The sequence below is a fragment of the Tursiops truncatus genome, chromosome 14 (assembly GCF_011762595.2).
Source record: "Tursiops truncatus isolate mTurTru1 chromosome 14, mTurTru1.mat.Y, whole genome shotgun sequence".
In the NCBI taxonomy this organism is placed as follows: domain Eukaryota; kingdom Metazoa; phylum Chordata; class Mammalia; order Artiodactyla; family Delphinidae; genus Tursiops; species Tursiops truncatus.
In genome coordinates, this window is record NC_047047.1 from 23,165,478 (window position 1) to 23,189,697 (window position 24,220).

Here is a 24,220-nt window from a genome sequence, read left to right on the forward strand (position 1 = left end):
AAGGATGGAATGAAGAGATTAATATTTGGGGGGGCAATTTCACTTTTTGAAGAACTGTTCTAGGCATTTTAATCTACATATCACTTTCAATTTATATTTACATTCTCATGTAGTCTTCACAAACATTTTATAAGGGAGGTGTTATTTCCCACTTCACAAACAGGAAAAATCAGGTGCCAAATCAAACAACCTCTTGAATATACTCAACTTTCTCCCTGCAGCAATAAATCTGAGCAAATTTCATCTTGGCAGGCAGTGAAATAGTTTAGAATAGAGACAGTCTATATTTCTCATTATATTTAAAGACAGTATGTATAAACAAATACTGAAGATCAACATACATCTACTTTGAGTCCATGGCACCAAGTTAAACAGTATTCTCCTCGATGTTTCCTCAGATATATGTTTTGCCTTTGGGGAGACAAGATCACCAGGGCAAGCAAAAATAAAATCCTGACTTTGAATCTTACAGCATGTTCCCAACTCTCGTTGAAGGTGATTGCCAGAAGAACTTTATTCCTCACAGGAATTAAACATATTTAGTTCCTGTCAAGTTGAATCAAAAACTTGGACAGATGCAAAGAACACTGTAGAATGCTGTAAGAAATACACCTGCTTCTTGGTCTCACCTGCTTTCAGTATTTTCAACTATTCACCCTGGGGAAAATAAAGTGCCAACAATAAGATGTAACTTTATTATTCAAGAGAAAAAGATATTTAGAAGATACTCATAAGAGGCAAAACAAAAAATTGAGGCATGAGTTTTGGAGAGGCCAATGAGATAAAATATAAAATGAATTTATTACTTATGAGCAGGCATATTTACTGGTCTGCAGCTCTAACAAATGTTCATCTGCTTGCTGCATCTTTATGCCCGTTCTTCTATTTTAGAGATTTATATTTGATGGAATCTCAGCAAAATGACATAGAAACTTATTTTTATAACTATTGCTGAAGGGAACTCACTGGAGGTACATAAATTAGGCTTGTGCTCCATACTTCCATGATTAATTAAATAAATTTATTTGCTTGTCAGTGGTGGCTTGAATGCGCCTTAAGTTTAAGTTAGACATTTCAGGATCTTGCTAGACTAATTAATCTATCTATTCTTGAATATGTATGAGAGCCAATATTAGCAAAGTATTGAGTCAGCTTCTAGGATTTATCTGACAATGAATAAGAAACAAACAAACAAACTCAGCTCTCCTGGAACTGGGCAATGATATAAAATCAGGCATTAGAGCAAAGAGCTAGAATATAAGAAATGTAAGCCAAAATGTTTCAGAAAAAACTGTGGAAACACAGGGTAAAGACACTGAAACCCCATGAGCCAAACCAGGCTTTTCTACCCTTCAGAGTAGCCTGCTGTGGGTTAAAAATGTAGCAAAATCAGGAGTGTTTCTTTGGATAGGAAAAGCAGAATAAGAAAAACTGTCTTCAATATATTTTCTCAACATGTAAGCACTTAGAGGGTATTCATCATAAAGTCTATGTTTGATGGACAAAGATAAAATATTAGATGGGCAAAGATAAAATATTAGTTTATACTTATGGCAAGTAATATCAAACTACTTATAATTGTAATCTAGGCTAATTATGTTGTGCTGGCACTTACAAATGCATTGGTTAATAAAAGTGCATTTGAATTGGGTGCATTTGTATTTCACATATTTTGTATTTCACAGGAAGTACTGCTGCCCAGTCAAAAGGATATATGTTGATATTTATAATTGATAAATTCTGAATGTGATCTTAATTACAGAATGGTTTTTAGGTGAGTTTAATTTAAAAACACTCACCCCATGGCTAAATCTAGTTATATTTTAATGTCAGGCATTTTAAAGGAAATGTAAGGTAAAAATGAAATAATAGAAATGGCTCTAATTACTACTTCTGTGATGCCCACAGAAAATCTTAAGGTAAAAGAATCTCACAAACTAGATTTTTTTTTTCTCAGTCACAAATAGTCAAGGCCCACCTGTATGGGTCTTTTCTATGTTGTGCTTCCATTGTTTGTCACTTGACACATTTTTATGGGGAAAATGCCAGGGATTCCTGATGGCTATTTAGCCACCTTTGACAGAAGGAGATGTGCTCTACAGCATCACAAGCCCTTGATTGATAATAGCTTCTCTCAGAAGTCCCAAAATCCTGTCTTTCAAAGTAGAACTAGCTCTCCATATAGTTTTGAATTAGTGCCATGACATTAAAAGTGGAATTTTTTTCTTTAATAACTTATTTTCTTCTAATAACCAGTTGAAGCAGAGAGGGGCTTGGCCCCATGGCTTAATATAGGGAGGAAAGCTTTGGCCATACAAAAAGTTCAAAGATTTTAAAATTGAGATAAAGCTAACTAGCACAAAAGTATCTTAGACAAAAGTAGAGTTTAAGCAATCTACAGATTCAAAGCAATTCTATCAAATCACCGTGGAATTTTTCATAGAACTAGAACAAAAAAAAATTAATTTGTGTGGAAAAAAAAAGACCCCAAATAGCCAAAGCAATCTTGAGAAAGAAAATTGAGCTGGAGGAATCAGGCTCCCTGACTTCAGACTATACTACAAAGCTACAGTAATCAAGACAGTTGGTATTGGCACAAAAACAGAAATATAGATAAATGGAAGAGTATAGGAAGCCCAGAGATGAACCCACACACCTATGGTGACCTAATCTATGACAAAGGAGGCCAGAATATACAATGGAGCAAAGACAGCCTCTTCAATAAGTGGTGCTGGGCAAACTGGACAGGTACATGTAAAAGAATGAAATTAGTACACTCCCTAACACCATACACAAAACTAAACTCAAAATGGATTAAACATGCCAAGACACATATTCCCTTGCTGCTTTTAATATGTTTTCTTTGTATTTAATTTTTGACAGTTTGATTAATATATGTCTTGGCATGTTTCTCCTTGGATTTATCCTGTATGGCACTCTCTACACTTCCTGAACTTGATTAATTATTTCCTTTCCCATATTAGGGAAGTTTTCAACTGGACATGTTTAATTAAGAGATATTAGGAAAAGATATAAATGATATTTTTTAGTCTTATTTGAAAACCTAAAATATCCTTGGATGCCTGCACCTGTGTATACACATGTATGTGTTTTTTATCTTCCCCTTTTCTATGGATTTTGTTTCTACTTTGCCCCTTCCTTCTGCTTCAGCATCTTTAACTGGAATCAAAAATCTTAGATTATGTCATAAATTATTCTGGGACATCTTATTTGGCCTTTAAAATCATTTTAAAACAGTGATCATTGTGATTCTTTTACTACTTGCTTGTTATGATTCTCTTACCACTTACCATTTGCCTTTTGTGGCTATTGCAAAGACGAACATCACACTTGCTAAAAATCACAATTATTGAAAGTCTGTGTGCCTCTAGAAGATAAAGCAGTAGAAATATATGTTACTAGTCTTTCTTACTATCAATGTTACTAAACTTGGAATTGAGGGGAGCAACAACAAACAAAAGATATGTTATTTCTGTGTGGATGCAATTCTTCTTGCAAAACTATTGCTCTAAAATAAAATTATTCTAAATTATGCAAAAATATGTCATAGAGAATCTCTTATATTTCATTATTTTATTACTTTTATTCATTTCAAAAAATGAAGATTAGCTATGTGTTTTATTTTTATGATGCTTTCGTTTATCAAGCATAATATAAATCCCAAATATTTACTAATCATATTAATATGGACTTTGCAAAGACAAAACTATTTAGATGATATATTCCTACAAGGCCATCAGTCATTTTTATGCTACAGTGAAATAATCTTCCTGGTATGTTCCTGGGAAGTGAACATTCTTTTAAATCATTGTAATTTAGATTCCACCCCACCGAATGCATTTTATGTGAGTAAAAAAAAAAGAATAGTAATGATTTGTGCTTTTGTTGTGCATGCAAATCTTACGTGTGACACAGAGAAAAAAGAATTCTAACGATTCATCATAATGTATTCAGAGAGACACAAATGCCCACAACACTGATTCAGAGAAATCATTGGAAGAGTAAAGGTTGACTTAAAAAAAGAAAGAAAGAAAAAGCTGATTTGTAATGGAGCAAATCAGTTGGTATTACTGGTGGGAAGGAAAAAAGAAAAATAGTATTTATTGAGCACTAGTGTGACAGATTCACAAATATCAAAACTATAAAGGCTGTAATGAAGGAAAGAAGAAATAAAAGTGAATCACAAAAATGACAAAAGTCCTGTAACTGTGGAAGTTACACTTTAAGAAACGTAATAGTGTAAAAAATAATAAACACATAAGATAATAGGGTTGGAGAAAGGGAAGTAAAATTATCAATACACTGTTTTTTGTTCTTTCATGGCAGGAAGTTAATACTGGAATTTTTAAAAATGTTGGAAATGCTAAACATTTGGAGAACACTTGGTTAAAAGACAAACTACAATAACTACAATCTTTGTTGTATTTCAAGACTCCTTTGCCCCCATTAGCTTCAGAGGGATTATTTTTAAGGAACTATTACCTCATGAAAAACTTTTGACCTTAAGTTCTGCAATGTCTTCCTTTTCATTTCAGGTTTATTAGATCCTCTTATATTCATGCAAAAGTTAATATATTTAACTAAAAATATCATTAAATTCTAATAAATGTTTTATGTATCTACCTATATGTCTACTATCTTACTATTTGTCCATTGATAGAGATAACTAGAATGATGATGAACAAATGTTAATAGTTCCTATTTATGATCCATATTTTCCCTTCTTCACATTTTTGACTATCAATTGTATTATTATTATTTGTTACATTTTAATCGTATTGAATACCATACTGAAAAACATTAAAAGATTAAATAAGTTGTGATTAAATTTAATATTAGCTTAGTTAGACCTCACTGGGCTCAAACCTCTAAAATTTTAAGCAAATTCAATTCCTCATTTATTACAAAGGCATCTGGGTGGAAGGGGCAGACAAAACTGGTTACAATTATAATCATTCTAATAAAGATAAAATATAAATTAATAAACTAGGGAAAAGTACCATATGTATAGAAAACAAGTTTTAAGAACAAATATTAAAATTGTAAGATCTAGAAAATTAATTTGACAAAAATTACCATTTTTCTCTCTTCTTTTACAAAAAGTGTACATACCAGAGGCATTTCTCGAGGTTTCCCCTTTCTTTTTCTTATTTTGGTGTTAGAAAAATAACTATTGTTTCTAAGTTACTTTCATTGTGACAATAAAAAGATAATATTCAGGAAACATACATAGTTTTTTTTGTTTGTTTTTTGTTTTGTTTTGTTTTTTTAAATCTCACCTATTTAACTACCAGGATTTAATTGACCTCAGAGTTTGATATATGTTTTCTTCTATGGTTAACACTATTGGGCACAAAATGTAACATATAATAATAGAACCACTTTTTTGTATGTGTTTTCAATGTGCCTAGCTAGATATAATGAGACAACCTCTGCAAATTCTTCAGAAGCTGCTTCCAACACCCGAGTAGAAGAAAGAATCTCTGTGAATAGTCAGCTGAATGCATAAAAGGGCTTTGAACTTTTGAAGTGAGATTTTTTGTTGAGCTCCTCTCTTTGCTTCTTCAACCTGATGTCATTCTGTGCACTTTTCAGAACATTAGAAATTTTCAGTATACTGTGCTAGAAAGTGAATTTCAGAGGATTTAATGGAGATCACAGGAGATGATGATCCATGGAAATGCAGTCTAAGCATCAGAAGAGTCTAGGAAAATCATTAAAAATTACTGATATCTAGATGAGAAAACATTCCAGCCCCTACACCAAGCTATGAAGAAAGGGTAGGAAGAAGTATAAAACTAAATAGACACTACAGAACTTTTTCCCTAAAAACATGAAAAACAAAAAAATATACATTAGGATACAATCAGAAAAGCTAAGCCTGGAAAGATAATTTTTAGAAATATATTGAAGAGTACTGTATTTATAGTCAACAAATGTGCCAAACACTGTCATCCTACATTATTTCATTTAATTTCATACATTTTTTGTGCTGCCAAATTGGGAAACTCTCAGTTTAACTGAGAGTACTGACTGAAAAAGATAACACCTTAGAGTAGATCAACAAGTGATTATCTAGAGGCGACTTGGAAATGAGATTCTCTGTGCATATTTCTGGATGGGAGTGAGCGTGATGGCAGAACTTTTAGGTACCTCTCTGTTCATCCTCATAAACTTGTACCTATACCCCTACTCTCTACTCTTTCTGAGGCACAATTGCTCTCCTCTGTTCTGCTTTTTTGTTTTTAAAGATTTAACTATTATTTATTATTATCTTAGATAATTTTTCTTCTTCCCAATAGTGCTTGACCTTTGAAGCTTTGGCATCCAGAAGGACTGGTTAGGAGACTTCTATGAAATATAAGTGATATCCAGAGAGTGGCTGCATGGAAAGGGTAGTGTGCATTGTTGGCCAAAGATCTGGACAACTAGTGGACAATAGGACCAGGAAATGACTAGGTGGGCCATAAATACCTGGGTCCCACCCTAAGCAGAAATATTTTTTGTTCTATATAGGTGTTTTGAATGAGCAAGATTTAAAATGATCACAAGAATTCAACCCCTGTTCTACCTCTCCGAAGAATAGTGGACATCCTTTTCCCTGTCTGTAAAATAAGTGTAGGGCATCAGAGGAACTAAGTTTTTCATCAAGGTTTTCAGACCTATGCACCTTGATGACCTGATATTAATCTGTCCTCTAATTACTTGGTTTATTTTGACTAAAAAAACATAGTAAGTTCTTTGAAAACAAATGCATTATACATCTTGCTTTGGTCACAATGCTTTTAGAGTAAAGAATAATGTGGTGGGTTCTCAAAGTTAATTCTAAAATGGTTGTTTAGCTAAATTATCAAACTTGAAGTATCCACACACAGAAAGAACATTCAAAACACAAAACTTTTAGTGTTATTTTTGTCTTCAGTTTTATTTTAAAACTCTCACTATAGTAATCTGAAGAAAAAGAAAAAAGAAAAAAACAATGCTACACTTGATCCAGAGTGGAAGGAAGTAAATTTAAATAAGTTAAAAATTAAGACTGAATTTTATGTGTTCAAACCTTTTGTTTCTAGTGACCAACAGCCTCTGATAATGAAGATTTTAATTGAATCATGATATATATATTTATTTATTTATTTATTTATTTATTTATTTATTTATTTAAAATTTTTAAATTAGAGAATCAACAAACTAAGTTTTAAGAATTCTTAATAAAACTGATCAATACAATTAAATATATTTATATCCTTTTCCCAATCTAAAATAGGGGTCACAAACTAATGGTAATGATGCATTTTAACTAAAATCCAACACAAAAAAATGAAGATAGAACTTATCAAAAATCAATTGGCAACAGTTAAATGAACATCAGCAGCTACCTCGTACTGGGGAGTAATAAAAAAGGCTGTATAAAGAATGAATCATGTCAGATTAATCTAATTTCCTTATATGTCAGAGTGACTTAGGAGATCAAGGAGAAGCAATAGATTAAATATATCTTGATGTTAACAAGATTTTCAGTGCTGTTCCATTTAACACCATTGATCATTAACAAACAAGGAAAAATGTGGCTGAGTCTATACTTATTAGAGGGTTGACAGATATTTAGAAAGTCTTTGACATAATGTCAATGATAACGGGGTTGGGAGATGGGGGTCACACAAATCCCTACCCTATTCTATGGTAGTCTAACATGAAGAGCAGTTATTTATGTAAATCAGTTGTTTTCAATAGATTATATTTTCCTTATATTGATAACAGACACAAGAATATTTTTGCTTCAATATGGAAGCAAATCTAAGAAAAATGGAGAACTTTGCCATAACACCTCAGCTATTAAAACGAGAATATTAACAGGGCCTACTCAAAATGCTGATGTAACAAATAAAATAATCCATGTAGAATGCTTATCACAGTGCTTGGCATACAATAACACTTCAAAAAATCGTGCGTTTTACAATTAATATTATTTCCATCATTGTATAATATACAAGTTTTGAAACATGTAATTTTGTTTCTAGATATAGCATGGCATACTCTTCACACATTATTCACTGACCATCTGATATGAGATGGTTTGATTTTATATGGTCTGGCAAAACTTAGAGAGTAGAAAAAACTCAGTGAAAATTTATTACAAATAACAGCTCAGATTAAATTTGTAAATTCAAAAAAAAGTATTTTTGCACACCTGAGTAAAATTAAAATGGAGTAAATAATCAATTAAAATTACAGTTTTAAATACAACTACTAAGAAAATTATGTATAACTATTGGGTCTCATTTTTGAGAGTGTGTAACAGACCTATCTCTTCAACTATCAGAATTTTTCCACAAGTTTATATTTTCAGATATACACAGAATCTGTCAATATTTATTTAGTTCAATTTTTTTTAAGTAACCTGATTATTTACTTCCACTCAAAGCGCTACAATAAATAAGTTCTGCTTATAACCTGTTTGAAATTAGTCCACATTCAAGGAATTTTTCTTCCTGCTCAAGACTAACTTCAACTCTGATATCACTTTGTAGATCTACGATACAGATGCAATTATTTGTGAAAGTAGGATTATTTAATATGGACTTATTTTTACAGACACAACGTCATTTTATTTGCTTTTTATATGCATACAAGTCAAAATTGCTATAAGCTTAAATATGTTCATATATTTGGTAAAATATACAAAGTTACTTTCTAAATTTTTTGCATTGATTATATATTGTTTTGATATTCAAGAAATAAGCAAGAAAAGAGTTTTCTGAAAAAGTGAGAAGGCATTACTAAAGCATGGTTAACTATTATTGTTCAATATACTGATCCTATGAAAAAAAGACCCTAAAACTTGGTGTTTTATAACAGTAAGCATTTTCTTACTCTGGGTTTGTGGGACAACTGCAGCCCTGCTAATAACACAAGCTGGGTTCAGCTGTGCAGCTTTATGGCCCTGCTTCGGACTGTGGGTTAGCTAGGCTTAACTGAAAGCTGAAGCTTGTGTCTATATGCCTCTCATTCTCTTTTGATCTGTTGCTATCTGGTGTATATTTTCCTCATGGCAAATTATCAAATATAAAAGGCAAGTCAAAATAAGCAATCATAATTCAAGCCTGTGTTAGCATCACATCCACTAACAAACATTCCATTGACCAAAGAAAGTCACATAGCCAAGCCCAAAGTAAAAGTATGTGGAATTTCACCATGATGACATGGTAAGGATGTGGATACCCACTTTCAAATAGGAAAGTGAAGAATCAGTACCAATAATTTAATTTTCCACATAAGATTTGATGAAGCCAAGATGAACCAGAGGCAATAGTGAAAAGTAAAAAAAAGAAACTGAAAGTTATTCTATCTTTCTATGCTCCTTTCTCCTTTTGGCATTAATCTGATCAACCTGGAATCATTTCCTCGACAGCAGCCCATTCTTTCTTGTTATCCATACCAGCCCTCCCTAAATTACTCTAGTTGTAAACACTATACTGTACTGTCTACCACACCATCACATGTTTATGTCCTATTCCTTTACAGTCTGATTAGTAAACCACAGAAATTAATTCTCACTCAAGTGTTAATGACCATTTAAAACTTCTAATACCTTGCTCAAAGATTTTGGCATTTTACCCTCCATTGCTTGAAAGCTTAGCAACAGCCCAAGGCATCAAACTAGTGTGAATTATTTCAGGGTGGTTAGACAGACAAGGACATGTGGTGTTTAAGCATGACCACATTCCAACTGTTTATGCTAAATAAAGTGAGCTGAAAACAATTTTGGACTATTTAAATATGGTTTTGAAATGTAATTAGTGTAAGAGTATTTCTCCATTTATCTTCCACTGAGCATAAATTTGATAGATTTAATTCACATGTACAATGGGTCATGCATTTATTCACAGTTCCTTGTCATCTACCTGTACCTCCATCTCATCTCTCCTGTTGATATGAATTTGTTACATTAACTCAGTCCTTTAAGACCAGGGACGTTGTCGGCCCACACATAATGATTTTCCAAAAAGTCAGTCACTGAAATATAGGTTAATGTATTAGATAGTCTCAGATTTTTTCCAGAACATAATCAGGAAAAAAAGAATGTAATCATAGAATTTGCCATTATATGAATATAAAGGATATAAGATGACTGGCTTTTAATGCCAGAAGGGACCTTAGAAGTCAGTTGTTCAAAATCTTTTATCCTTCAGATGAACAAAAGGAAGTGAAGTTACTTGACAAAATCTCTTTAATTAATGACAGAGCTAGGCTTTATTCCAAATCCTCTCCTCTTTCCATTACACCAAGCATATTAGTCATGGCCATGGTGGATAATCAGTAAAAGGTAATCCATTTATAGATAATCAATATCTTTAAATTCTTATGATTATTACAAAAAGAGAGTTGTCTGAAATAGTCTTGGGATTTCAGTGTTTTTAAAGGAACAAAATGAACAAGAAGCAATGACTGTTTTCTCAAATGAGGAGCTTGGTCAATGAACTGACTGTGGATATAGTAATAGTATATCTTTATGTCAGCCCAACTCCTGTCGTGAATTATTGCCCTGGGTAATTTTCAGACAGATACTATCCACACCAGACTCCCCAAAGTAGAACTGAGCAGATAGTAACCCACCTCACATAGAGCTGTTTTCATAGAGTTGTTGTCAGAACTAGCTAATGATTGTACAGCATTTTAGAAAACTACACCATATAAATACTTTACAACCAATATTGTATTCCCAGTGGATCTGTAATGTTTAGACCTAATAAGCACAGTCCTTTAACCAGTCATTCTACGGCTACAATATGAGGCAGTTGTGCTAGGAATCAGCAGTTTTTCTAGTCTATAAGCAAAGAAAAGTATTTACTACATATTTATATTTTATTCATTTGTTCCTTGTCAAAATTCTAAGAGAAGTTGGTCTTTAGGTTGAATAGTTGGTATATGGTTTGAATAATGAATACTCACTATTCAGAAAACAGCAGAATGAGCAACTAAAAAAACATATTTGACTGCTCAGGGAACTATCCGTAGTAATGGGAAGTACAAGGCTAGCCTTGATGCTCTAGGTGTAATTCAGCCAGCAGTTTACTAAAATGAAATATTTTGTAAAAATCAGAATCTGGTAGGAGAAATGAACTATAAATGACTGGTGTCATCCTCAAACCACTATCCATAATGGCCCTGATTTGTTATTTTATAAGGTCAAAACAAGCAGCTTAGAATTATATATATTTTTTGTCCACCTTTAACCCCTTTAAGTGGGAGCTGTGCCATGTCTGCTGGCTGAAACATTAGACAAATGAACTCTCTGGCAGTTTGTTTATTTCTTCTCATTACACTAATATGGAAAATTAACTAGGAAGCATGCTTTCTCCCCCGTTAGCCTGGTGGCACATTTATAAGGACATCATCAAGACTGTTCTTTTCATTCAGTCCTCAGATTGTCTCTGGGTAGTTGCTGCCTCTCTATTCATTTATAATTTCTCTTCATTATATTGCAATACGATGCTACTGAGAGTCTTTTGTTGCAAGTGGCTATAGACATGCCTGTCATTTTGTCTATTATTAGGTCAGTGGTGAGAATTTTGAGAACAAAGGCAATGGGCATAATAGTAAGTTGGTATTAGATATTGAAGTCACTAAATTAACCCAAAGGATCCTCAGAGAGATGGGATCATTGTCCTTGTTTTCACAGATATATGAACACATACTGAATGACTTTTGCAAGGTCAAGAAAACTAATAGTATATAGAGAGAAGATTAAAACAACTTAAGTCCTTACAGCAGCATATTTTGGGAGGATAACAGTTGCAGTGCTTGTTCCTTTTCCTTTTTCCTTTACAAATCCCCCAGCTAGACTGTGGGTGGGTTTTTCTTCTCCTTTAACATCATGTTACATTTTTAATATTGACTGCTATATTTCTTCTTTATAGGCTGATATATATTTTTTAAAACCAGAATAAATATTTTTCTTTAAGCAACTCTCCTTGAAAAGACAGGGCTTTAGAGAAACCTTCCCACCATTGTCCTAAAAATACCCTCAAGAAAACAATGATCCAAGCCTAGGCATTATTGCTTTTTCTATTTCCTTTATTCTGGATTTAATATATTCAATTATTGGAAACAAGTGAATTTTATATGTGCCCCATGATAGGAAAGGTGGGAAAGGCTTTAAGTCTCTGCGCATCATCCTTGCTCAAGTCTTTCATGATATTTCTGTGGGTTGACCCCATAGTGTAATACCAATTTATTCCCATTTTAGGACCATACACAACTGATTTAAGATATTAAATTACAAATTAGTTGATATTTCTAAAAGGAAAAATTTGTTTCTATTCACACAAGCTGTGTCTAACAATCCATGTCAGTGTGAGAAACAGTAAAACTCAGAGTAATCAGTGGAGCATAGTAATGACAATGATGAAACTTTCTAAATCAGCAAACTTGACTTCATCATCTTGGATGCTGCATCTGCTCCTTAGGGCCTGCTTTAGCTGACTGGTATATTCTTTCTCTAGATACACGCTTAACTTAGTTCACTTCCTTCCTTCCTTCAAGGCTTTTCTCAATCCTCACCCTCTTGATGAGGCCTGCCCTGACTGCTCTATTTAACTCTGCAAGTTAACACTGCCCTCCCCCTCCCAGGCCTCACTATGTCCAACGCTGTTCTACCCAGTCATCATACGCTCAGCATTTATCACACTCTAACAAATATCTAACATGATATATTATTTGTTTATTTATCAATTGTGTTTATTTTTTATTCTCATCTCCTCCAGCTAGAATTTGATTAAACAGAGTTCTTCATTTTGTTCTCTGATACATCCAAACTGCCTGACCAATTCTTGACACAGAACTGGTACTCATCAAGTAATTGCTAAAGGAAGGAATGAAATTGGGCCTGACTCTGCCAGGATTTTGGGACTTTGAGAAAGGGTTTTTTTGTTGTTGTTGTTTTTTTTGCGGAACGCAGGCCTCTCACTGTTGTGGCCTCTCCCGTTGCGGAGCACAGGCTCCAGACGCGCAGGCTCAGTGGCCATGGCTCACGGGCCTAGCCACTCCGCGGCATGTGGGATCGTCCCGGACCGGGGCACGAACCCGTGTCCCCTGCATCGGCAGGCAGACTCTCAACCACTGCGCCACCAGGGAAGCCCTTGAGAAAGGTTTTTAACCTCTCTGGTTCTAAATCTCTTGTCCATTTGCTGCCCAATTTCAAGAGATATAGGAATATGTTTTTGCCTATTACTTCTAGAGCTAATTTCTTTAAATATATGAGGAAATATCCTATGTAACTTTTTTTTTTACAAAAATAGCAGCATTTTATATACCCAAGTCTGTACTTGTTCTTGCTTTTGTCTTCTTATTACTGCACGTGATAATATATCTCAGAAGGCATTTCTTTAAATGCTCAAAGTGCCTCTTTATTTATTATGAAATATTTAATATATAAAAATATTATGACATAAAGTAGAAAGATTAATAAAATGAACACCTAAGACATATCACTCAACATAAGAAATTAAATATTATCAATTAAATTGAAATACTCTGAGTCTCTGTCTCTCTGATTGCATATCTCATGATGCATTCCCCTTCTCCTCCAGAAGGGGAACCAAAGACTCTCCTGAATTGTATCCTTATATTTTCCTGCTTTTCTGTGTAGTTTTTTTTACATAATTCCCTGATTTTTTGTATGTATGTACCATCCTTAAAACTACGTTGACATTTTTAACTTTATGTAAATTAGATTAAAACACATTCTTCTGTGGGTTCCTTCTTTTACACATCATCATATTTCTGAAGTTCATTAAAGTTTATGAATTTGTTGTTATTTCATTACTTAGCCTATTGCATAGTATTCCATTGAAAAATACATTTTTTTGTTCATTCTCCTTGTTGATGGATATTTGCATTATTTCTAGTGTTTTGCTATTCAAGCATTGCTGCACTTTTCATTCATATGTATGCTTCTTAGTGCACATATGATAGAGTTTCTGAGGGCTACACTCCTAGAAGGAAGTGCTGAGATTTTAGGATTTGTACAACTTCAATTTTACTAGATAATACCTGTTTTTGAAAAGTGCTATAAAACCTTACATGTTCTCCAGCAGTAGATAGAAATTCTTATTACTAGTCTAAGCACTCTCCAAAACTTGATGACCTTTCAATTTTTGTCAGTCTGGTTTCCATTAAATGGAATGCAGTGAGCTTTAGTATGGGTTTCCTGAACACTAATATTTTAAGTATTTTCATCTTTATTGGTTATTTCTATGTCCTTTCTGTGAAAAGCCTATTGATGTCTTTTGTTCAATTTCTAGTGAGTTTTTTTTTTCACTTTGAAAAGATATTAGTGTTCTCTCTCCATCTATCTATCTACATACACACACACACACACACGTGTGTGTGTGTGTGTGTGTGTGTGTGTGTGTATTTTATGGGTATTAACTCTTTTTTACTTATATGGGTCTCATATTTCTTATCCTAGCTTGTGGCTTGTATTTGTAATTTTTCAAGATATCGTTTAACATCTAGGAAAACTTTGATTTTAAAATTAGCCCATTTTCTTTTGGGATTTTTCTTTTTACATCTTGTTTAACATTTATAAGGTATTCCTGTTTTTAAAATTTTTTTTGGTCTACCTGGAATTATTATAATTTCTGTGAGGAAACAGTTTAATTTTTTCTAGTGTTATGTATCTTCTATTACATATCATGCTCCCAGGTATGCATAGATAAGTTTCTGGGCTCTTGATTCTGTTCTCCTAGTTCATAGGGTTTTATATTTCCTCCATGAAAATCCATACAAATTTTGTTAGTCAATATTAATTGAGAAGTAGCTTGTCAAGTTTCATAAAAATGTTTCAATTTTGATAAGAATTGCATTTATTCAATAAATCAATTTCAGGGAAACCAATGCAATTACAATATTGATGACATCTTATTCTTTATCTTGATATAATTTTCTTTTTAAAAATTTTATTACAGTACTTGGTAAATTAACTACTAGACCTCCTGTAAAATGTTTAATGGAAACAATGATAATAGCATTCTTAACTTATTCTTGATTTTAAAATGAATGTTTCTTATATTTTCACTAAATATTCTTTTGCTATAGATTATGGTAAATATATTTTATCAGACAAAGGAAGTTTTATTCTATACTTATTTGCTTATATTTGTATCAAGAATTGGTGGTTTTGGGTAAAAAGCACATGAAAAGATACTCAACATTGCTAATTATTAGAGAAATGCAAATCAAAACTACAATGAGATATCACCTCACACTTGTCAGAATGGCTATTATCAAAAAGTCTACAAACAATAAATGCTGGAGAGGGTGTGGAGAAAAGTGAACCCTCCTACACTGTTGGTGGTAATGTAAAATGGTATAGCCACTACAGAGAACAGTGTAGAGGCTTCTTAAGAAACTAAAAATAGAGCTACCATATGATCCAGCAATCCCACTCCTGGGCATATATCAGAGGAAACCATAATTCAAAAAGATACATGCACCACAATGTTCATTGCAGCTCTATTTACAATAGCCAGAACATGGAAGCAACCTAAATGTCCACCAAAAGAAGAATGGATAAAGGAGGTGTGGTACATATATAAAATGGAATATTACTCAGTCATAAAAAAAGAATGAAATAATGCCATTGGCAGCAACATGGATGGACCTAGAGATTTTCATACTGTGTTAAGTAAGTCAGACAGAGAAAGACAAATATGATATGATATGGCTTATATGTGGAATCTAAAAATAGGGTACAAGTGAACTTATCTAGAAAATGGAAATAGAAATACAGATGTAAAAAAAAAAAAAACTATGGTTACCAGGGGGTAAGGGGGTGGGGAACTGGAAGATTGAGATTGATGTACACACACTATTATATGTAAAATAGATAACTAATAAGAACTTGTACAGCACAAGAAACTCTACTCAGTACTCTGTCATGTCTATATGGGAATGGAATCTTTAAAAGAGTATATATATATATATATATATATATATATATCTGATTCACTTTGCTGTACAACTGAAACAAACACAACATTGTAAATCAACTATACTTCAAAATATTTTTTTTAAACTATTGGTGTTTGTTTTATCAAGAAGCATTTTTTTTCTGCATCATTAATATGGTCAATTTTGGTTTTGTTCTTTTTTTTTTTTAACATCTTTATTGGGATATAATTGCTTTACAATGGTGTGTTAGTTTCTGCTTTATAACAAAGTGAATCAGTCATACATAAACATATGTTCCCATATGTCTTCCCTGTTGCGTCTCCCTCCCTCCCACCCTCCGGTTTTGTTCTTTGATGTGAGGATTTCTTAGATTATTCTCCTCCCTTACATTCACTCAATCTAGTCATGTATTTTTAATGCAACATTATATTTTCTTTACCACTATCTTGGTTAAAAAACTCAGAGAAGATGTAGTGTATATATACATATATATATATATATATATATATATATATATATATATATATATATAAACATACAATGAAAACACTTCTCAGTCATAAAAAAAGAATGAAATTTTGCCATTTGCAACAACATGGATGGACTTGGAAGGTATTATGCTAAGTGAAATAAGTCAGACAGAGGAAGCAATGTATTATATCACATATATGTGAGATCTAAAAAATAAAACAAATTAGTGAGTATAACAAAAAAAGAAACTGACTTAGGTATAGAGAACAAAGTAATGGTCACCAGTGTGGAGAGGGATGGAGAGAGAATCAAGACAGAGGTAAGGGATTAAGAGGTACAACATACTATGTAAAAACTAAATAAGCTACAAGGATATACAGTTCAACACGGGGAATATAGCCAATATTTTATAATAACTATAAATGGAAAATAACCTGAAAAATTTGTGAATCAGTATGTTGTACACCAGAAATTTATATAATATTGTACTTCAACTCTACATCAATAAAAAAGTTTAGAGATGCTTGAAAACAAGTAATTTTAATCCATTTAAGGAAACATGTGTTAATGGGATATATATATATATATATATATATACACACACACACATATATGTATACACACACATATATATATATATACACAGAGAGAGAGAGAATAGATTGTATGAAATGTGTATCATGATACTATCACTAAATACCATAGATATGAACTTTATAAATATGTATTTGTATTAATTTAAACAATAATTACTGATGTTTATGTTATAGGAAGCAGCATGAATTTTAAAAATCATGCCAAAATTTTATCTTCAGATTAGATATACCTGAGTTTAAATAAAAAATTGACAAATGTTTGGGGGGAAGTTACTCAATCCTTTGATATAAAACTTCTTAATTTATTAAATGGAATAAATGATACACTTGTGATAAGAGTATTTAGAGGCTATAGTGATATATTTGTGCTTAATAAATAGTAGTAATGTTGTTTTTACTTAATTTCATCCCCAGGAGCAGTAACTAAGATAAGTAATTTGAATTACATATGCAAATAATCAATGAATACAGACCAGCCCTACTGAGACATGTCTCAATTTAAAGTAGTTTGACTTAAATTATGTGAAATTAAAGAGTTTCTAAATTAGAAATTTAAGAAGCAAGTCCTTCACTCATCTCTTATAACAGAATTAATCTTTTTGAAAGTTCACTCAGGTCAAGTTTAATCACCTGCCATCTGGAACACTTATAACCAAAAACAAAATTATGATTTTGATGTTAATAGAATTGCACCAGTAAAGTATCCCAGCTCCAGGCTTAGTATTCCAATTGTGACTTTCTCCTCTGTGTTTTTACATGGTGCATTGTATATAGCCTTAATCATGGCACTTAAGTTGTATTGTAATGATTTGATTATATGCCTCATTCTCTTTCTTTGGTTGAACCTACATCTTATTTGTCTTTGTTTCTTTGTTCTTTTGTACAATTCTCAAAGCTTGTTGAATAGTAATTATAATAATAAATATTATTATTATCATAAAAATAATAATAGCTGGTGCTTTACAGCATTTTTGTCTGTGTTAGACACTCTTTGGAAATTCACATAATTAATTAATTGAAAGGTCACAGAAAATCTATGAGGTAGGTGCTATTAGTAACCTACTTTACAGAAAAATAATGAATGAGTGAGTGAATGATCAGTGTTCTTATTATTTATTGTACCTCCCAATAGTATTAATGTATAGCTCCTCAGCTTCTTAGAAGAAATAGATACTATCTATATTGATCTCTTTACCTGGGTATATAATAACTGTCTATTGAAAACCATGATAGCAACATCTTTGTCTTTTTCAACATGTGCTATGCCCCCAAACATGGCTGCTTATGTTGTTTTACTCCTTTAAATGTCCTCTTCATTTATGTGAAAGGGAAATATGTGGGTTCTTAAAGGTTTAATGGGAGCCCTACCTAATTCCTCCAAAATTTCTTACTATCCACCATCTACTTGGCTTACTGTAGCTCTCTGATACCCTAACTCTCAAGTCCACTACTACCTCACACAAACCCACACCACCACACTTTTGATTGCTTAACATTCTTCTTTCATACTAATTAATGTATTTTCAACTTTGCCAATGACTATTTAATCTTTGGCTTCATGAAAATTCTGTTAAGAGCCACTCCTATCATTGTAATCTATTCCTATATTTTATATCCTTCTGAGAATAGACTGATAGCTAGGATTACCTCACATGGAAGGAGGATAAGATAATACTCCTGAGAACAACCAGTACTTGTGGCTACACCTACCACTGCCCCGTGATGGGACATTTGGTGGCAGCAGCTAACACCACAGCTCCATCCAGATCCTGACTTCTATACCTTGTATTTTTGTAAATGCACGAAGAGAACAGATCTTGTGTCTTCTTGCTTTATATGCCTAACAATTAGATCTTGGCTTTTTCCTCATTACACTTACACTGTAACCTTTCTTACCTCTGAAGAAATTTTCCACACAGATCTGAAGTCTGCCCAATTTTCTACTTAAAATTTCTCTGTGATACTGAATATACAAACAATGGCCAGACCAAATATACTAATAGAACTCTGACCTACAACCTCTGAATCAATCTTCCCAGAACATTCAGAACTTGGTCAATGACTGTCAGCTCTTTCACTTTTGCCTCTGTTCCCAACTCAGGACAAACCAGATAAAATACAAGTATGCTTTCCAAACAATCATATAAAATGGTACTTCTAGTTATCCTGCCCCCAGCATCATCATGCCAACAACCTCCAATCAGAGCATAGACCTAACCAATGGTGGCTTCCTTCTATTTTTCCCTATAAAGCTTTCCTACTCCTCTGTCTTTCTTTGAGTCTCTGCCAAATGCAAGTGATGGTGGCTAACTCCCATGTTATAGCAAGCTCTGAATAAATAGCCTCTGTTTGTACTCTTTTAGATGGATTTCATTTATTTTCACATCTGCATAAACAATCAGTAAGTTCCATGTCTATAAATAAATTGGCAAGTTATACTTGTTTCTAGCCTAAAGTCATGGAAAACTGGAAGTTACATTATTTGAGGATTACATGATATTCTTTATGGATCTGAGACATCTGATTGCTAAGCTCGCCTGCCCCAAACTACCCATAAGCATTATTCACAGACTTTTCAAATAGCCATGGTTGAAATTCCTTTATTCCACTGAATTTTGCCTCCTCATTCAAAGGCAAGGATCAAATGAACTCTCTCCATTTTCCTGATAATGGATACCTCCTTGAAGAAAGGAATTAATTTCTTCTCTCCAAGTAGATGCAAATCTTGTTAACATTCTAACCCAATCTTTACTGGTCTGACATTCTTCTGCCTGTGACCTATCTGAATCCTGTTGTTCCCTGTCCCTGATTCTATAATTTTAGGAAGTCTATATAGTAAGGTGAGAGGCAGTATTAGTGTGGTGAGAGACAGTGATTAGAAGTATGAACCATGCAAACATGCCACGGAGCATAAAGCCCAATTTTCCTATTTACTAGATATTTGATATTTGGCAAATATGTGAACAGAGCATTTATACCTTCTATACACCCTTATCTTCACAAATGTTGATAATAACCTCATCTAAATCAGAGTTGCTGTGAGAATTAAATGAGTAAATTCATGTGACGATTGGAGGAGACTATCTTCCATAATTAAAATTTTAATAAGTGCTTATTGTAGTGGTGATTATGCTTTTCTTAGCCAGCTTCAATTATATCAAATAAAATGAAAGTTACCAAGCATCAAGCAAGGTATGCAGGTGCTATTTTGAAGTAACTGGCCTCCCAGCTAACATTGTTTGACTGCTCTAATTTAGAACATTTGAGACAAGAAAGAAGCATATTATCTTCGCCAGGTTGATCTCAATATTTATTATACATGACTGCAAGTGTTTGTGCCATATGAGTGTTTTGGGTCTGCAAAATCTTTAGAAAATATGCCAGCACACTGCTGTATATATTGAAAACCTGCCTGTGGCTTACAGAACACCATCATTGTTGCATGTTTTGTCCTGCTATGTAGAATTATTTAAGAAAGATCAATTTCTTATGGTGCATACAATCCATCTGATTTTGACATAATGTTGATATTGGCAAACAGATTCAACTGCCTCTTTTTTCCATGTCAGTTTAAAGAGCAATAAGGTCCTGTGATCAGTAAAAAGAAGAATACTTGTCTTTCTGTTTGCATTAACAGAAAGATCTGCAATTCATTGGCCTAATTGGTTTTAAAACAATGTGAAATAATAAGTAGATAAAGAAAAGACAGTTCCTACTTAGCACTACATATAATAGAAATTGCACCTGCCTAATTTCTTCTTGGGTAATTTTGATGTGGGTTATAACTGCAAGACTTAACTGAATTAATGTTGATGCACACTGAAAGTGCATTTTGGGAAATTCTACAATATATTGATTTTTAGAAATTGAAATATTTTCAGGGACTGTGATCAGGTTAAACTGTCAATTGCATGATTCCTTACAACATTCTTTTTTCCCTAGCATAGTTTACATAAACCACAACTGCAAAATTAATCCTTCCTTTATGTTTCTTTTTTTTGAAGTATAGTTGATTTACAATATTGTATTAGTTTCAACCTATAAAACTGAGTGACTCAATATTTTTATAGTTTTTACTCTACTTAAAGCTATTGCAAAATAATGGCTATATTTCCATATACTGTACAATATATCTTTGTTTCTCAATCATTTTCTAAAACAAACAAATGTATATAACAAAACAGAAACAGATTCACACATATAGAGAAAAAAGCTAGTGGTTCCCAGTGGGGAGAAGGAAGGGGGAAGGTCAAGATAGGGGTATGGGATTAAGAGACACAAACTACTTCCTTTAAGTTTTAACACAAAACCATTTTTTTCCCCATATTTTTTCTACCCATGTTTCTTTTTGCTCCATTTATGCTCCTGGTCAAATTCACTTACTTTCATGGTTTAAAAACTCACCTAGGTGAAATGACTTAAAAATATACATCTTCGAACCTGGCCTTCAAACTTGAATATACAACCACCTGTTGAATAAGTGACCATGGTAGACATAACACTCAACATGTCCAAAATTGACTGTATGTTCTCTGCCCAGTCTGTGCCTGTTCCTGTCATCATAATCTCTATTAATGTGCTTCCATCCAAGTAGTACTTGAGCCAGAAACTTAAGACTCATCCTACATACCTCTGTAGCATGTAGTAGATAAAATCCAGCACTATGTCTTGAAAAAAAAAATTTTAAATCATGTCCACAATGCTAGCCCCTCCACTCTTCCTTCCATTTCAGACACTCATAATCACTGATCTGCATACTTTCTAACTGTTTTTACTGCTCTCATTCTAACCCTTGTTTAACTCATTCTTTGCTTTATAGCCAGAATGACCTGTTTTTCTTGGTCAAGTGATCTGCACATGTATTTGCCCAATATAAAAAAGTAAGACCCGTATGACTCCCATACTTCAAATCCTTTGCCTAATTCTATTAGAGCCTTTCCTAGATGATAATGCCCCCTGCTCTACTGTGTTGAAAAAGTCCTCTATGATCTAGCCTTACTTTACCCTGCATGTTATATTAGTTCAGGAAAAAAATTATTCATGATGCTTGTTAAAGAACAGTAAAGGAGACATTATTCAGGAGGACTGAATGGGATTTTGCAGTAGGAGGAAGAAATTGGGCCCAACTCTTGAGTACAACAAGGAAAAGTGGAAATGTATAGTCAAAGAGTAGAGTTAGGGTTGGGGAAGTGTGGATTAGTGGATGGAAAATTACTGAGAGGTAAGGAGGAATTCTGGCTAAACCAACAGAATAGGATTCTTGCGGAAGGCAGGTCAAGGTAATAAGACATCATCTGGGGAATCATGGAAGATGAAGAACCTGATCAGATATTAAGGGTGATCAGGTACTGAGGGTGGGGAATTCTGCCTAAACTAAGTTAGTGGGATTCCTGCTAAAATTAGGCAATGTAAAGTAGGACACAGAAGCACAAAATCCAAGGCCTAGTTGGGAAGAGTAGTAAAAGGGGCCTGACTAAGGTTAAGGAAAGACTCTTTCATAGTTTACTGAATGTATTTGCTTAAAATTACATGTAATACCACACTGAATGTATGTGCTAGAAATGGCACACTGCACATGATCCTCAGCACTTGAATAGATTTTGCTCTTGCTATTTCATCTACTACTTCCTTTTCTGTGTCTACTTATTACACATACTGGACAGAGCTGAAGTCTTTTCTTCTCAAAGACTTCCCTCCCTGAAAATAGACATAATATTTTCCTTAAACAACCACTACACTCTGAAGAATAAAAAATTAGTAATTTTGTAATTGTATAATAATAGTAATGATTTATTGCATAAAACTAATAATCTTATAATAATAATGTGAAAACTAAACTGCTCAACTATGACTACTACCATAATGACTCCAGTTACTACTGTTTATTGAACAGATACCATATTTTACATGCTTTGGAAGCATTATCTTATTTAATATTAAATACAGATTTCCAAGAGAGGTATTATTCCCAATATAAATTGAGAAAACTGAGGATCGTGAGGATCAGTAACTTGCCTAGACCAGGAATTAGCAAACTATGGCCCATATGCCTAATATACCATACGACCCATTTTTAAATAGTCGGTAAATTTAAAGAATTGTAAACACACACATACACAGCCATACACAAAGAATATGTGTCAGAAACCGTATGTGGTCCACAAAGCCTAAAATATTTTCTATCTGGTCCTTTATAGTAAAAGTTTGCTAATCTTATGTTAGATCACAAAGCTTGTAAGAAATTTCACTGGGTTTTGAATGCAGGTCATTTTGACTACAAGCTGCAGGTCCTTGATCATTAGCTCAATTTCCTTATCTCTACTATTATTACCTTTGTATTATGTGCATATCTCACCTTTTTCTCTCTCTATAGAGTAATTTTCTAGAGTCTAGGAGCCAAAAATATTCGTTAAACTAAGTTCTTACTGAATATTCAATGAGTTTCTATCACAGTGTTTTCCTGCTAATCTTATGATCTTTCATTCTACTTCTGAAATCTAGGTTATGATTATTCTATAACAGTATACAATTTTTTGATATCCATGTATTGTCTTCTAAGAACCCTGCACAATTTACAATCTTTTTAAATTCAACATTGAAAGGAAAAACTCTTTCTCCTCTATTCTCAATACTTCACTATTAACACCAGATCTGTGGAAAGGCTTTCCATATCAAGTAATTCTCTTACACCAGCTGAGTGTCCTCTAATTTAACTCAACTCTAATTCTATCTAACTGGAGAGAGGGTCAGATCCCACAGGTTAAGGGCTCAGTCCTACAAGACTGTCCCATTTCAGACACCACTCACAAGTCCTGGTTGTCATCTGGGTTTCTGATTGATTAACTATAAATCCAGTGTTCCCATAAGCCCCTCCTTGTGTTTCATCATTTGCTAGAATGGCTCACAGAACTCAGGACAAGTTTACTTAGTAGGATTACCAATTTATTATAAAGGCTATAACTCAGGAACAGCCAGATATGACAGATGCATAGAGCAAGGTATGGAGGAAAGGATACAGAACCTACACGCCCTCTCTGGGTATTTTACCCTCCCAAGAATATCCACATGTTAACCAACCAGGATGTTCTCCAAACCTTGTGCTGGAGGGGTTTTTAGGAAGCTTCATTATGTAGGCACAGTTAAATAATCTTTGGCCATGTGTGGTTAAGTGAACCTCC

General features: G+C 33.3%; 1 long non-coding RNA gene across 1 annotated transcript; it reads right to left on the reverse strand.

The window, feature by feature from the left end:
* Positions 1 to 506: 506 nt before the first annotated feature.
* On the reverse strand, positions 507 to 24,220 carry LOC141276384 (uncharacterized). Its single transcript, XR_012325879.1, has 3 exons — positions 24,137 to 24,220; positions 3,312 to 3,388; positions 507 to 657 (listed from the first exon to the last, which is right to left on the reverse strand). It is a non-coding gene; the product is annotated as an uncharacterized lncRNA (long non-coding RNA).